This window comes from Patella vulgata, chromosome 3 (genome assembly GCF_932274485.2).
Source record: "Patella vulgata chromosome 3, xgPatVulg1.2, whole genome shotgun sequence".
In the NCBI taxonomy this organism is placed as follows: Eukaryota; Metazoa; Mollusca; class Gastropoda; family Patellidae; genus Patella; species Patella vulgata.
The window spans coordinates 21,323,080-21,339,347 of NC_065881.2; the positions used below are offsets into that span (position 1 = coordinate 21,323,080).

The 16,268-nt window shown below is 34.9% G+C and overlaps 1 protein-coding gene across 2 annotated transcripts in view; it reads right to left on the reverse strand.

Annotated features, from left to right (window-relative positions):
- Positions 1 to 16,268, reverse strand: part of LOC126815727 (nibrin) — a 417,793-nt gene that overhangs the window by 290,710 nt on the left and 110,815 nt on the right. The window lies entirely within an intron of this gene.

Below are 16,268 nucleotides of genomic sequence, written 5' to 3' on the forward strand. Positions count from 1 at the left end.
ACGATCCAGAAACTCACCTTAGCGTAAGGGCCCGCCTGTCTTGTTTCAAATGAACCAAGAGCAACAGCAGCAAAGGCAATAACTAGCAACACAACAACAGAATTCATCTTGGAGGTAGGTTTATATATCTATTGATTTTCTGAAAATATAAATTGAATTATTAGAACATAAATATCTAGGACTACACCGCCTCTTTGGTTAAACTTGGTCAACTGTTCATCAGAATATAATTGCTTGATAAAACAATTGTAAATGTTATCAAGTGAAAATCATACGCTTATGGTACTGCTTGAGAGAAGAAAATTAGCCTATTGAGCTAGACATCAAACTAGTAGCCGCCAGATATACTCCTCTCCGATCCACCTTCGTCCCAGTTCTTCAGATTCCGTGCAAATGACGTGCAATGTTTTGCTTTGAAACTCTACCCTTCCCAAAACTTCAGATTTTAGTTTATTGTCAGAAAAGATAACAACGCTCTGAGATGAAAATTAAAAATATTGTAATTGACCGTTAAAATTTGCTACAAGCCACGTTTCCCTGCTTTACTTATCAGAACCGTGTTGAAGATACGTTAATGCCCAAATGAGGATAGATGTTACCGTGAAGTGGGAAGTTGAAATATAAAATTTGTGTGTTTTAAACTGATTTATATAGTATATTCAATAGTCAGATTAACATTCAGATATAAATATAAGTTGACATGTAATAAAATGGTAGAGATTATATCATTCCTGATGTTTAATACAATTATAAAATCAAATATCATGGTGTAGAGTTTACAACAGTAGGTTATCTTTATGGTCTACATGTTTCATTTATTTTCATGCATTTTATCTGATCTGTAACATAATATGAATATCCATTGAGCCATTAACTGAACATTTCTGTAAATAAATACGGAACAGTGCTAAATCATTTCCCATTGAATACATCCAGGCAAGGGTCCAAAAACAAAACCACTGATAACATTTCTTCCTGTCTATTTCTATCTGATATGACCGCACAACGGACCAGACGGCGAACATCAGTTACTGACACTAAATGACTAGAGTTAACAGATGTTATTAAACTTTGAATTTAATAAGATTTTTGAAACCTCGGCATTTTTTAAACTTAAAATGCTATTTTTATTTACCTTTACAAATTGAATGGGTGGATGGCAATCCCGGGGAAATATCTATATGTAACCCCATTAGCAATGGTTTAAATGAAAAACAAAATATGTATTATATTTTGTTCGTTCATGAAAATATTACTATTATTTTATTATATTTGATCGAATATGAATAACTTTCATCAGACAAACGATAAATCCCATTTTCTTCATTTCACAAGTAGAAACCAGTTGCGATACTATGCAAATGGAATGAAATGGGGTTTCTGCTCTGCACCGACTGGGCCAATGAAGCCAGGCATACGCCATACATTTACAGTGTGCTATGAGGGAAATTTTACTTTTATTTCGAATTTCAACTGCCATGGTATCTTTTATGTCCTTGACAATGTGTATATGTGAACTAGGTTTTTGTCCCATCTGAGCAACTAGACATTGGCCTTACCCGACTGTCCGTCCTGCTCATTGACAAGTGGGAACCATGACGAAAACCCGAGACGATTTCTCGGCCAACGCCGGGAACAAACCCAAAATTCTGTTAGCGAGCCACGGTCTTACTTACCGAGTCACCGCGACTCTCGTGATGTTACATCTTAGTATGATATTGTCTGTAATTTCAAAAAGGGTATAATAGAATATGAAAAGCCAATCTTTCGTATAATTACGTGGTTCTGAAAAGAACCTTTTTGTATTCTGGATATTCTAAATCATTGCCATATCAATGCACGGTGTCTTCTAAGTCTTCAGTTAAAGATATATCATGTCTTAGTTCAATAATCGTGTCAGCTTTAAGTTGAATATATTGACGATAAACATTTCTTACTCCTTGTACTCCAGACATCTTTAATCTTATCGTATAACAAAACGAACGATTCCCATCTCTTTTAGCTCTGTTATAACGAACTTGAAGATCTTTTAGTTTATTATCTAATAAAACTATTTGTTCATAAGCTCTGTGGAAACGTTGTTCAGTTTCTGATAACTTTTCTCGGAGTATTGATGACATTTCCATCTTTGATCTGATAGTTAGCGACTTTATAAATTAAAATTGTCTATAAGGTGGAAAATGTAGAAGGACAATATTAAAAAAATATAAGATTATTTCGTATTTATATCGGAAATTACATAATGACAGTATTTTCTTTATGTCACGAGTTGATATGAAAACCTCCAAGTTCTGCCATTAAATGGTTAAATCAATTATCACTAAGCTGATTAATTAAATCACGACGTAATTGATTATTATGAGCTCAATTAATTAACTCGGGGATGAAGTTTAATTGATTTCTCACGGTTAATATCTTAATCCGTTACAAGGATATAAGTTAATCCGTTCAGGTGGCGAAGTCCATGCTGATTAACTGACTGGTTAATTAGGTTATTAACAAGATTAGTGCATAATTCCATTAATTGTTTTATTATAATAGATTTTCACATCACTATGTGACATAGAGAAAATACTGCCATTATATACATTGAGATAAATAGGAATTTTTATTCAAATATGTCATTCTTGTACTTCGTTTCTCTCCAAAACAGATACACAAAAAACAACCACACAACTTTTTTCCAGATGGATTCGACTCTGAAACTCGAAGCCAAGTTATTAGAACTTGAACAACGTTTCCACAGGGCTTATGAACAAATAGTTTTATTAGATAATAAACTAAAAGATCTTCAAGTTCGTTATAACAGAGCTAAAAGAGATGGGAATCGTTCGTTTTGTTATACAATAAGACTAAAGATGTCTGGAGTACAAGGAGTAAGAAATGTTTATCATCAATACATTCAACATAAAGCAGAGGAAATTATTTATCTTAGACAGTCTTTAACTTAAAACTTTTGACATCATGGATTAAATAACGACGGGAAAAATACAAAACTAGCTTTAAAAGGGCTCAATTCAGAGCCACTCAATTGTACGAAAAAAAGCCCATCGTATTCATTGGACCGTTATAGCAAGGAAAGTTTTTATATAATTCTATTAAAATAATCATGACTCATGCTATACGTTCTCGCTGTCTGCGATATCACCGTGTGTGGAAGCAGATGTTACACTCAGCAATAACATTGTCAGTGAGTCAGCGAAAATACCTAATATGTGGTTTGATTTATAGCAATGTCATTTCCATGATAGCTTGCACAGCAGAACCCCAGGATGACCAAGATTACATTTATACAATAGCCAAAGTACACGTCAATGACCTCTCTCAAAATAGTCTACGTGTAAGTGCAGGACAATCGCACTACACAGAAAGCAAAACCAACAAATCTAAAAGAATAGAAATTGGGTTTAACGTCTAAATGTTCTGCACCGACAGGGCTAATGAAGACGGGAATACGTCATGCAATGGACAATAGGGACAATTTTGCCCGAATAGCGACACTACGACCTACTCTTATATCGAATTCCAACTGTCAAGGGTTTATTACGTGGACGCCAATTTGTGCACGGGACATCGCTTTTTCGTCCCATCCTGCACCACTGACAAGGAGGAACCACACCGGAAAATCCCGATGAACTTGTTCGGTCAACAAAGGGATCTAACACGGAACCACCGGTCTATCGAGCCAATATCTTACTCATTCTAGCCAACGGGACTCCCTAAAGCTAAAAGGGCTCGGAACATCAATAAAAAAAGAAGAATACAGAACACATGTATATCCAGATCCCTTTTTAATCAAACTGTTAAAATGATAAAAGTGTCCAATCGACACAAACTAGGTCATTTTGGGACTAACATATGGTCCAACTAAATTTCAATCATGGAAAGGGAATTTGCTGAAAATGTCAGTCAAATTGATTCTCTCTGAACTATGGTGGCTGATAGTGGCCATGTTAAATCTCGCCCTTTTCATAACGCGACAACACGACATCACGACAGTATTGACGCAATCATACGACCTGTCGTATCATCGTGTTATTTTTATCGTAACGTCGAGATGTCGACTTATTGTCCTAGTCTCTTTCTACAAGTCACAAAAATACAGCTGTACTCATTACATCATATATAGGCCTAAGTAGCAGATTTGATAAATATAAAAGAGATAGTAGGAAAACGTTGATTAATTATTTGTTTTCTCAAAATAATGAAACATTTTGTGCCCACAATTGAATTATATTTGGTATTATATTAAAAAATCTAGAATTACAATAGCAGGACCAAAGTGAGTTATCTAAGTTAATTCCTTGAAGAAAAAGTGGTGTCGGGAGGTATCGAACAAGTAAGCATTCATTGCCATGTGTACGACACCCACCAATATTTATAGATGACTGGAGCGATAGTTTAAAAGTGATATCAGAAGACAGGGTGGGAAGGTGATTGTAGAAAAACCAAATCGGGCCACATTCTTTAAAATCACAGCATTATTTTTATCATAGTGCAGCACGTCACCCCAATAGTTGCAGGAGTTTTTTTGAATGAGATGGAGAAAACGATTCGCAACCTGTCATTGAGTCAACTGGCGTGGTTTCGAATCCCCGGTTGTACGTGACAAGGAGAAGGGTCGCCTGTCCAACCTCGTGGGTTTTCTCCGGGTCCTCCGGTTTCCTCCCACTGCTAAAGACCCCTACGCGCAAACGATTTATTGAAATAAAATTAATATCGCGTGATTTTGTCGTGTCATCGACCCGATTTTGTCGTGCCGTCGTATCATCGACTTATCGCCACGACAAGTCGATGATACGACGGCACGACAAAAAGCGAAACTGTCGTATCATCGACTTGTCGTCTCGGAAGTTTAAAACTGCACAGTGCACATGCGCTATAGTCTTAATCTACAAGACCCTTTCTATAACTATTCACTAAAACACTTAGCACATGTGAAAATAATATAATTTCAAAATTAAAATAGTTTTAGAAAATATATTTTTATAGGTCTGTTTTTTTTTTACGTTTTATCTGTCAACACTTTACCTACAGGCCGCGAATCTAGATGGACTTTGTTCAAATCTGGCACAATCATTACTTTCAAAGAAAGGATGACACCCACAGATGTAAATGCATGACCGAACCACTACTATCATATTGAAACTTGTTTTTTAAAATCTTTTTTTCTTCGATCGGCTGCTTCCCTTGTTTTCAAGTTAAATGGTGATCCATTGGAAGGAACATTTTGAGTAAATGTATCATTGATACGGATTCAAAATGTAATATTTACTACCCTAAATATATCATTGATACGGATTCAAAATGTAATATTTACTACCCTATGTTGTTTAATCAATTTTAGACACATTAATTTCCAGTCGTGTCAAACATCATTGATAGGGACCTACCATTTTATTGATTCCGAAATTATTTGTTAAACAAAATAAGAGTGGGGGGTGCGTAGGGGACTTTCGGAGTGTGTTCATAGCTGAAGGCAATACTGGGCCTATTTTTAATCATCTAGCCCCCGATCCCATTAGTGATGCCAAACGGATGAATATGCGATAAGGTCAATAACAGCTGCAAATCGCTTTCTTCACCTCATAAAAAACCTCCCCTGCACTTATTGGGATGGCGTGCTACACCAATGCGGTGATTTTATGTGGTCTGATTTGAGGTTTTATATAATCCCCTTCCCACTCTTATAAAATAAATTGGAAATCTTCTGAAATCGCTTCTAAACTATCGCTTCAGTAATCTATAAGTATTGGTGGGTGTCGTACACGAGGCAATGCATACTTGTTCGATACCTACCGACACCACTTCTTATTCAAGGAATTAACATAGCTGACTCACTTTTGTCCTGCTATTATAATTCTAGATTTTTTGAATATAATACCAAATATAATTCAATTTTGGGCGCAAAATGTTTCATTTTTTTTTAGAAAACGAATCAACGTTTTCCTATTATCTCTTTTGACGAGTCTTATTTATATGTATCTATTTATATGTATCTGATGTAATGAGTACAGCTGTATTTTTGTGACTTGTAGAAAGAGACTAGGACAATAAGTCGACATCTCGACGTTACGATAAAAAATAACACGATGATACGACAGAGTTAAGTGTCGTATGATTGCGTCAATACTGTCGTGATGTCGTGTTGTCGCGCTATGAAAAGGGCGAGATTTAACATGGCCACTATCAGCCACCATACTGAACCGAGAATTTAGCGACCATTACTAAAGTCCGTACGCTAAAAAATAAGTCTCAATTATTCATTTTTCGATTTAATCATCAATGAGCGTTGAGCAGCAGATCGGATTCCGAACCAGTAAATATCGCAGGCTAGCGATGACATCGAGAGTTGATTATGGTCTGGATAAGTTAATTAATGTCTAATTCATAATTTTAGTTAACATTTCAGACATAAAGGAAGACCTGCAATAGGCAGATTTAGCTCTTGCATAATGTTTGTTTAATAATTGTTAGTTTTTCGGCTTATTTTAAACTGTATAATGGCGGTTGTAGGCCTACGTATTGTTTGGTCTCAAAACCTAGATTCAATAATTACATGCCATGTACACTCATGAAAACGGCAGTAATTTCAATAAAAAAAATATGCACGCCTCGCTCCAATCAACGGTTTAGCCAGTTTACTTCAGCCGACAATGGTCACCGCCTTTGTACCCTCTGGCTCTAAAAGATGCATCCGCCACCGAGTGTCTAGTGCCTCGTTTTTTAAAACAGCTGTCAATATTAGGGTTTGACGTGTATTTAGTTCTGTAAGATAATCATCTGCATAAGATATGACCCCATTCCATGATAAGATTCGGGTCCAGAAAAGTATAAAGCTTATATAAATGCTTCCCTTCTAAGTTGTATCTTAGTACTATTCTGACAGACACCATGTTGTCTTTAAACGTGTTTCTATTGTTAATATCTCTAGTTTTTACCGAATCTTTAATACCTACAGTTAAACCACGAATTTATAAAGATGAGCAAGGGCGCATATCATTTAACCTACATGGTAAATACGTATTTTTAATATTCCACTATTATTTGACGCTTAATTACAAGAGTCAATTTGTATATTTAGGTTTTTTCTGATGGTAACGTTGCTAGTTTTAGATTTTCAAAAGTTTTCTTCAACATTTTTTCGACATTAAATATGACGTATCTCCATTAGTATTTGAGGTATTTTTCCACGTTAATAGGTATTAGACGATACTATACTCAATAGTTCATGGTGTATCTAGATAGTGGACGTCACCTGGCGTAGCATAGCGTTACAAGAGGTGACATGGATTGACATTGTCGATAGCGCAAAAATTACAGTAGCGTTATATTTTACTTGTCTTTTAATCGTACATAGCAACCTCATACAACTGCTTACGTTACGTCAACGTAAATATGTTTTTGACATTTTCCCCACGAAAGACCAAGAAAACCTTTTGGGCCTCCTGACTCACCGGGTAGAGGAGGTATCGGGAAAATAAAAAAGTTAAGAATCGTTCATAATTTGGTTATCGTAAATCAACCTATTAATTAATTGAGAAAACTGTATTTTTGAAGTTACGTAAACCATGTTATTTGTGAGATTACACTATATAATCCAGTGTATGTAGACATCTCTGCTCATTTGTTAATTGGTTATGCTTCATAAAGCCTATTGAAGTCTTGAAAATAAAACTGAAATTATGACGCGACGTGACGGATGTAACCGAAACATGCCAATATTATGTTTATTTCGTCTCTTTAAAGACACCAAATATGTAAAATTGTGGCATAAAACCCGAAAGGACTACGCAGTTCAGTAGTAAACAGCAGTGGTATAGAAAGTTTACATATTATTCTTAAGTGCTGTCCATATCCTCCATTTCTGTAAATTTATAAAAGCCATTATAGTAGGGTATTTATATTAACGAAACTGCATGCGTTTATCTCAGGAACAGCCGTTCAACCAGCTCCCAATCCTGTAAGTAGAAGAGGAACTGTTGTATTTCATGATGATTTTACTGGTAATACGTTAGATAAAAATAAGTGGTATCACGAAGTCACCGCTAATGGTGGAGGGGTAAGTAAAATACAACTTGTCCAGAAACCTTGTAATGCACCACATTTGATTTCCATCCTAACGATGTTTCATCACAAGGGGGTGCCATTTATAGAATTGCCCCTGTTCACGAGATTAATATATTGGAAACGATTCATGTAAATACAATTCCCATGGTAAAATAATAAAACAACAAACTAGTTATGGATACGATTCAACTCTCCGTCTCTTGATTATTGAAATTAGATCGACTAAGGAATATCGAAGGGCGATAACTCATAATTTGAAATTCAATATAGATAGGTGATATTTTTCATTAATTGCTCTCAACGATCTACCACTGAATGTATTATTCGGGTTTCACTGAACTAGCGGCATCAGAATTGTTACTGAATCTATCATTGCTCCCAATGTAATTGATAACAATTTCTTCAAACGTAATAGATAAATAAACATTGCAATTATTTACTAAATATAATTTTCAGAATGGTGAGTTTCAAGTGTATACACCAGACGCAGCTAATACTTTTATCAGAAATGGTATCTTATATCTGAAACCTGTAAGTATAAATATTATTTGTATGTAGTCAAGTTTATATATTTTTGTTTTGATGAATCTGGTTTTTTTTTCTAGAATCACTGCTACCACTTCGCATTTTTAAATATTAAAATATGCTAAGTTCAATATAATACTTATTTATATTGCATGATAAAGTAATTAATTGGCGGGTGGTGTAATATATTCACATAAATGCAACGTTCATTTTATTTTAATAGTCTGTTAATATACAAATACCCATCAAACTTTAAAACAATAAGTCAAATACATATACATAATATCTTCTGGTAAATGACCAACATAACCTTTCGTTAGAACAATTACAGAAAATCCCGTTTATATAGTAATTAAACATATATGTTGACAAAAATAAACCTATTATCGCTACTCTTGAGAAAAAGCTATACACTACACATAGAACCATGCCCTCTTATCTGTAATACATTCAAGATTTTCATCGTAAATATACACTGTAATACTCTTAAAGATGCATTATGTAAGAGGTAAGCCCCCTTACTGCAGGTCTTGTTTCTGGCGTCACATGTTATATAGACATGACAAGACCATAATCGAGACCATTTTGCCCACCCAGAACTTTGCAGAGAGTACAGTAATTTCACTGACATTTTCAATAAATTCATTTTTTATTATCTATTCCTGAATTATTTTAGCAAGAACGATAGCAGCTCTTTATCTAATCCTTACATAATGCGTCTTTAATCTTTTAATTTTTATTTTTATAATTTCTAGACACTTACATCCGATAAATTCGGTGAAAAATTTTTGCAAAGTGGAACGTTGAACCTCACAGGTACGTATTTTCATTTTACCTTTTTACGCGCTCGTTCTTAAGAAAACTGTTTTTAAGATAGATATGGTGTTGAAGGAAGTTTATGTCTACTTTGCCTGTCGTGTTCTCGCACGCATTTGTTAAAGCAAATGTTTATGTTTTCAGCTGAATGGGGTTCCTGTAGTGCCAGCTGGAATAATGGTTGTCTCAGAGAAGGAAGTCAGCGTAACATACCACCAATTATGTCATCTAAAATCTACTCAAAAGCCACCATTAGGTACGGTAGAGTCGATGTCGTCGCTCAAATACCAAAAGGCGATTGGCTATGGCCTGGTAAGTAATACACATTTGGCGTTTGAACTTCAATTACAGCTCCATTTACATATTTAGGAATAGAGTTGTCTTCTAACGGCAGATTTAATAATACACAGAAAACACTATCTGTAAAAGGTTCAAAAGCCCTTTATCAACTATCTAATATTTTTGAAAATGTACACCTCAATGTTAAACAACGATGTTTTTTATTTGATACCTATGTTGGTTCTATTTTATCCTACGCATGTCCTTTATGGGGCTTCCATAAATCGCCAGACATAGAACGATTGCATCTAGAATTTTGTAAAAGTACTCTATGTGTAAAAGGATCTAACCCAACACCAGCAGTCTATGGCAATCTTGGCAGAGTACCACTTCGAATTACACGACTTCAACTTATAATTAAATATTGGATACATATTATTTCATCTAAAACAAGTCTATTATATCAGGTGTACAATGCTATTCTTCACGATGTATCCATGACGAATAAAAATAAAGGCTATCATTGGGCGTATAATATAAAATGTTTATTGGAATCTCTTGGATTCGCCTCAGTGTTTGATGATCAATATGTTGTTTTACCTGTATATGATGAACTTAAACTTAGAATAGACGATCAGTATTCACAGGAATGGAATGAAGAAAGGTCGAAATATTCTTTTTTATTATAGAAATCATCCTTCACGCCAAAAATTTATAGATATTATGTCCTCCACATCACCAGTTATTTTAAACTCATTAGCAAAATATATACATTTATCATTTATTAATCGTCAGTCTATTCACGAAGCTATTCTTCCCTAGAACTGTACATACTTTTCTAACTTGTTTTGTACTATTTGTATTATTATCATCACCTTTACATTACATATTTATTTATTTATTCATTGTATTTGCTATAAGTTATGTAACTTTCAGCAATAAAACATTACTTACTTACTTACTTACTTACTTACTAGCACAAAATATGGGATGTAGTAAGTCGAATCGAATCCTGGTAAGTTTTGCGACGCCCCCATACTAAAACCAATGACAACATCCTATTTGAATGGTCTCTTTTGTTTTTCGATCAAGAAATCCGAGCTGCCCTTGGTGTGTGGAACTATGTTGTCCACTCATACATACCGTCCGAAAACCTCAATCTTAAACGAGTAGTCAGTTGATCGAAAGCACTGTATCGAAAAATTGGTATTGCATGCCCGACATAAATGTATAATTATATAGCCTGGTAGTTCGAGAAATTATAAAAGGAAATTGGAATCCGGTATTAGAAAAGATATTTACTATGTACTATTAATTATTTATACTAACTTTTTCTTCAGCAATATGGATGCTTCCAAAAGGTATAAACTGGAAATATGGTGACTGGCCCAGATCCGGTGAGATTGACATTATGGAGTCACGTGGTAAGAAAATTACTAGAACAATAAAGCTGTAAATTTTAATTTTCCAATTAATTTCTCTTGTCGTGTACTATATATTCTCAACGACCAATGAAACACCAAGTAAAACAAAACGATACATCCCACCAGAATACGACTGTGGTTATCGTCCGCAACATCCAATCCAAAACTGCAGTTTGTCGTTAGATCATGAAATGACATAGACAGGCATTCTTGTCCAAAGTTATATTTTATCAACAAATTTTACTGGAACGTGCAGACTTGATAAATGGCGATCTTCTATATATGAGCAACACTGATAATTGGTCTTTAAAATTGCTATACCTATGAATGTTTTTAACCACGATGTAATGATAAATATTCTTTAACCACGATACAATGAAAACTGTTCTTTAACCACGATACCATGAAGAATGTTCTTTAACGTATCTACAATGATAAAATGTTTCTTTTATACACTTTGCTACAATGAAAAATTTCTTTAGCGTTTCTACTATGATAAAATGATATTTTAAACTTGCAGCAATGATTAATTTTCTTTAACTTTCCTATGATAAAATTATTTATTGAACTTTGCTACACTGATAAAATTTTTAAACTTTGCTACAATGATCAAATGTTTTAAATCTTTCTACAATGATAAATGGTCTTTAACTTTACTATAATGAAAAATATTTCTTAGTTAAAATACAACGACAAATGTTTATTATTGATGATCAACAATAATAAATGGTCTTAAATATTGTTTTTGCTACAGTGATAAATGTTCTTCAACGTTTCGACTGATAAATAAATTTGTTTTTAAAACTTTGCTACAATGATTAATGTTCTTTAAATTTTCTACAATGATAAAATATTTAATCCTTGCTACACTGATAAATGATCTTCAACTTTGCTACAATGATAAATAATCTTTAACTTTGCTATAATGAAAAATGTTTCTTAGTTAAGCTACAGCCACAGCAATAATAAATGTTCTAAAACTTTGCTATAATGAAAAATGTTTCTTAGTTAAGCTACAACGAAAACAATACTAAATGTTCTTAAACTTTGCTATAATGAAAAATGTTCCTTAGCTGAGTTATACAGATATTTATTAGCTGGTCATATGACTGTTCTACAGTGACAAATGATATTTTTTGTAGGTAACGTACAGTTGAACTCTGGTGGAAGTCCCCAAGGTGCATCTCAAGTTCTATCAACAATTCATCTTGGTATAGATAAGGGTGCTGGCCACAGACAGCATGGTGATGCCAAGTAAGATGTTTCATATATGCAATAGATGAAGCCTAGTTTACGAAAGTGATCATAAGCAACATTTCATCAGTTCGCGAAAACCCACCCCTGTTTGGGATATCAATGGGAATGTTAATTTAATACTTAACATATTAGTTGTAATACTGTTGGCTTTTACGTGATCCAGTTTTTAGTCTTAAAACAAAGGTTCATGTTCAATGATTACATATCACAACACTTCAACTGGATAATTGAACAAAGTACCACTTTTTGTTTATTTACATGTTTAAATATACACATGCGCATGAATGTCTTACAGAGTGGCTCCAAATGGTAAGACCTGGGCTGATGGTTTTCATACTTACAGTTTAGACTGGACAGCGGATCATATCAAGTAAGTTTATTAAAAGTCTTTTAAAATTAAATGAATTTTATTGTATTTATCAAGGTTAAAACCCCTTTTAGATGCATTGATCGGATTATTATTGATACTTAGGTTTACTATTTAAATAATTATAACATTGCCAGTTTTATATCGCAACTCATTGACACACCTACGCCCTCCAGCTATACCCTCCTATGGATCCCCCAGTACCCACAATTACGTCACTGTTGTAAGAAAATGAAATGAAATGAGGTGTGGTTTAACGTTCTACTGTTCTGCTCTGATCGGGCTTATGCAGACGGCCATACGTCATACAGTGTGATTTGAGGGAAATTTTGCCCAGACAGCGACGTTTAAAAGAATCCTGTATATTTGTTTTACAGCATAATGATTGATAATCAGCCTGTTCTAGCCTGGAACACACCACCAGAAGGTTATTTTAAACATGACAATTTGAGCGGTAGTGACATCTGGTCGAATGGTGGAAAAGATGCTCCTTATGATACTAATGTAAGGCCAGCTCTTCGAATAAATCATAGCTTTATAGACACCATTTAATTCATTATGATATTGAATTCCTTGGCCGGAGTTATTAAAATTTGGTTGGAGTTATTAATATTTGGATGGAAGAAATTATTCATACAGTAGTTGATTCCAAACGATTTATTATAAAAGAAACCCCTTTAAAATGCAAATAGCAATTTCAGTATCGGGCTGTAAAATATTATGGATATCTCATTTGGTAAATATGGATCAATTCGTGGGTTGGGCTTAAAACGCCGAGCTTTCGTCAGCTTGGCAGGGATATCATTCAATCAAATTTCTGTAATATCTCAGTGGGTGGCTTGTCCAGTTGCCTAACGCATGCGCTTTGGATCAGCTTGGCAGAGGTATCATTCAAGCAAATTTCTGTAATATCTCAGGGGGTGGCTGGTCCAGTGGCGTAACGCATGCGCTTTGGATCAGCTTGGCAGGGGTATCATTCAAGCAAATTAAATTTCTGTAATATCTCAGACGGGTGGCTGGTCCAGTGGCCTAACGCATGCGCATTAGATCATAAGCTCCAGCATTGAGTCAAGTGACGTGGTCTCGATCCTAAGCTTGTGTATAACAAAGTATATTGTATTTTGTCATGAATAGTTCACCGTGCTTCTAGATGTCATTTAAAGAATAGGAAGGATATATGGTTGTCTGTCTAACCCCGCCGGTTTTCTCTGGGTCCCTTGGCTTCCTCTCACTGATAAAGACCGTAACGTGGAAGCGAATTATTGAAATGGCATAGTCTAGTTTGTCTGTCGACTGGATGGGTTACACTGGAAGGTAACCCACCCACACCTCTCTCTCTCTCTCTCTCTCTCTCATTTTAACGGAAAAACATCTACAATTTCGTACTTATATCATTTCTGTTTTCAGTTTGCTTTATTATTAAATGTAGCTGTTGGTGGCGATAGAGGTTACTTTCCAGATGGTTGGAACAATGGTGCTAATGGCGCGAAACCATGGACAAATTTTGCTTCATCATCCATGATGGATTTTTGGAACGCTCGACAATATTGGCAGAAAACATGGCATGGCAATGATGTAGCCATGAAAATTAAAAGTGTCACCATGACGCAATACTAAACACTTACATATCATTTTAAATTAAAACAAATCTGCATTGGGTGTTGTGTGTATGTCTTATTTGTTTGGAATAATACATTGAAATGTTCGATAAGCTACAACAATAATAAATGGTTATATCTAAAAAAAAAAGTTTGGACATTTATTTGTCATACAACTATGAACAATTAATAAAGTCTCCGAACAGTTTCTCTTTATGGTAATGTGTTTTAGATTTTTGAAGCGACATTTTTATGTACACAAGTGACCATGACGTTACCTGCGTTAAATTTGATGGATTTTTGGAACGCTCGACAATATTGGCAGAAAACATGGCATTGCGATGATGTAGCCATGAAGATTAAAAGTGTCACCATGACGCAATACTAAACACTTACATATCATTTTAAATTAAAACAAATCTGCATTGGGTGTTGTGTGTATGTCTTATTTGTTTGGAATAATACATTGAAATGTTTGATAAGCTACAACAATAATAAATGGTTATATCTAAAAAAAAAGTTTGGACATTTATTTGTTATGCAACTATGAACAATTAATACAGTCTCCGAACAGTTTCTCTTTATCGTAATGTGTTTTACATTTTCGAAGCGACATTTTTAAGTACACAAGTGACCATGACGTTACCTGCGTTAAATTTCGAGAAACCGTTAGATTTTTCAAAATCATAGAACTATGCCGTAAGATTAATTGAATTCAATTTTGTTAATTATATGTTAAGCTATGTGTGGAATCGTTTGGGACCAGAATAATTGCGGGTGGGGGGTGGGTGGCTGAATGGTAATTAGCACGTGCGCGCTGTATCATAAAGTCTGTCATTGAGTCAACTGGCGTGGTTTCGAATCCCCGGTTGTACGTGACAAGGTGTAGGGTCACCTGTCCAACCTCGTGGGTTTTCTCCGGGTCCTCCGGTTTCCTCCCACTGCTAAAGACCCCTACGCGCAAGCAAATTATGCAAATAAAATTGAACCATATGTTAGTCCCGAAATGACCTAGTTTGTGTCGAGTGGACGTTAAGCCCCATTTCCCTCTCTCTCTCCCAGAATAATTGGAAATTATATACCAACTTATTTGTAATCAAATCTTGCTCAAAGAAAGTCCTTACCACCCACTACTACCGTGAATGTAGTCAAAGACGGAAGAGATCAATGGTGGATCCATTTCTATATTTTGGTACACATGTATTCTTTGTATTTGTCCTCTTTTGCTCATTCTCATGTTTATCCACCATGTGTAGATTTTTAAGGTCGCTAACCCGAAAGTCTCGGGTTTGCCCCCAGTGTTAGCCGAGAAAGTTTCTCGGGATTTTCCAGCATGGTTTAACCCATGTCAGTGGTACAGGACGAAGGACCTGACAAGGGAAGCGTCTAGTCTTTCAGATGGGACAAAACAATTTACAGATATATTTCCCTCCTGATCCTAATAAATTGCACACACGAATTCCTAAAAGCAGAGTTAATAAATTAATATGGTATGCATATGGTATTTGTCATCTAAATTTATGTTCCTTCCAGTAACTGTATGGTCAAAAGAGACTTGATCCCCGTGGGATTAATGACCATTAATGATTGATAGATCTTATTTTACACCAGGAGCTCAACATTACTAACCTATTTCAGTTTGTTTTGAAATCATTGAAATCTTGTTCGCACTGTCTCGTATAATCTGCAATCTTCAACTGGTCGTTTTGAAATTTACAATGGTTGCCTGTCATATCGACAGGATGACATCTACTGATTTTGAGGACCTCTTCGAATAGTTATGGGCATTTGTTACGAAATCTTGTAAGCACTCTATATTAAGACAAACTATAATCTAGTATAAATTCGATGGACAAATTTATTAGTGAGTGTATGTTTCGTAGCCTGACAACCAATGTCGAAAATAGATTCTTATCTGAAATTGGTATCAAC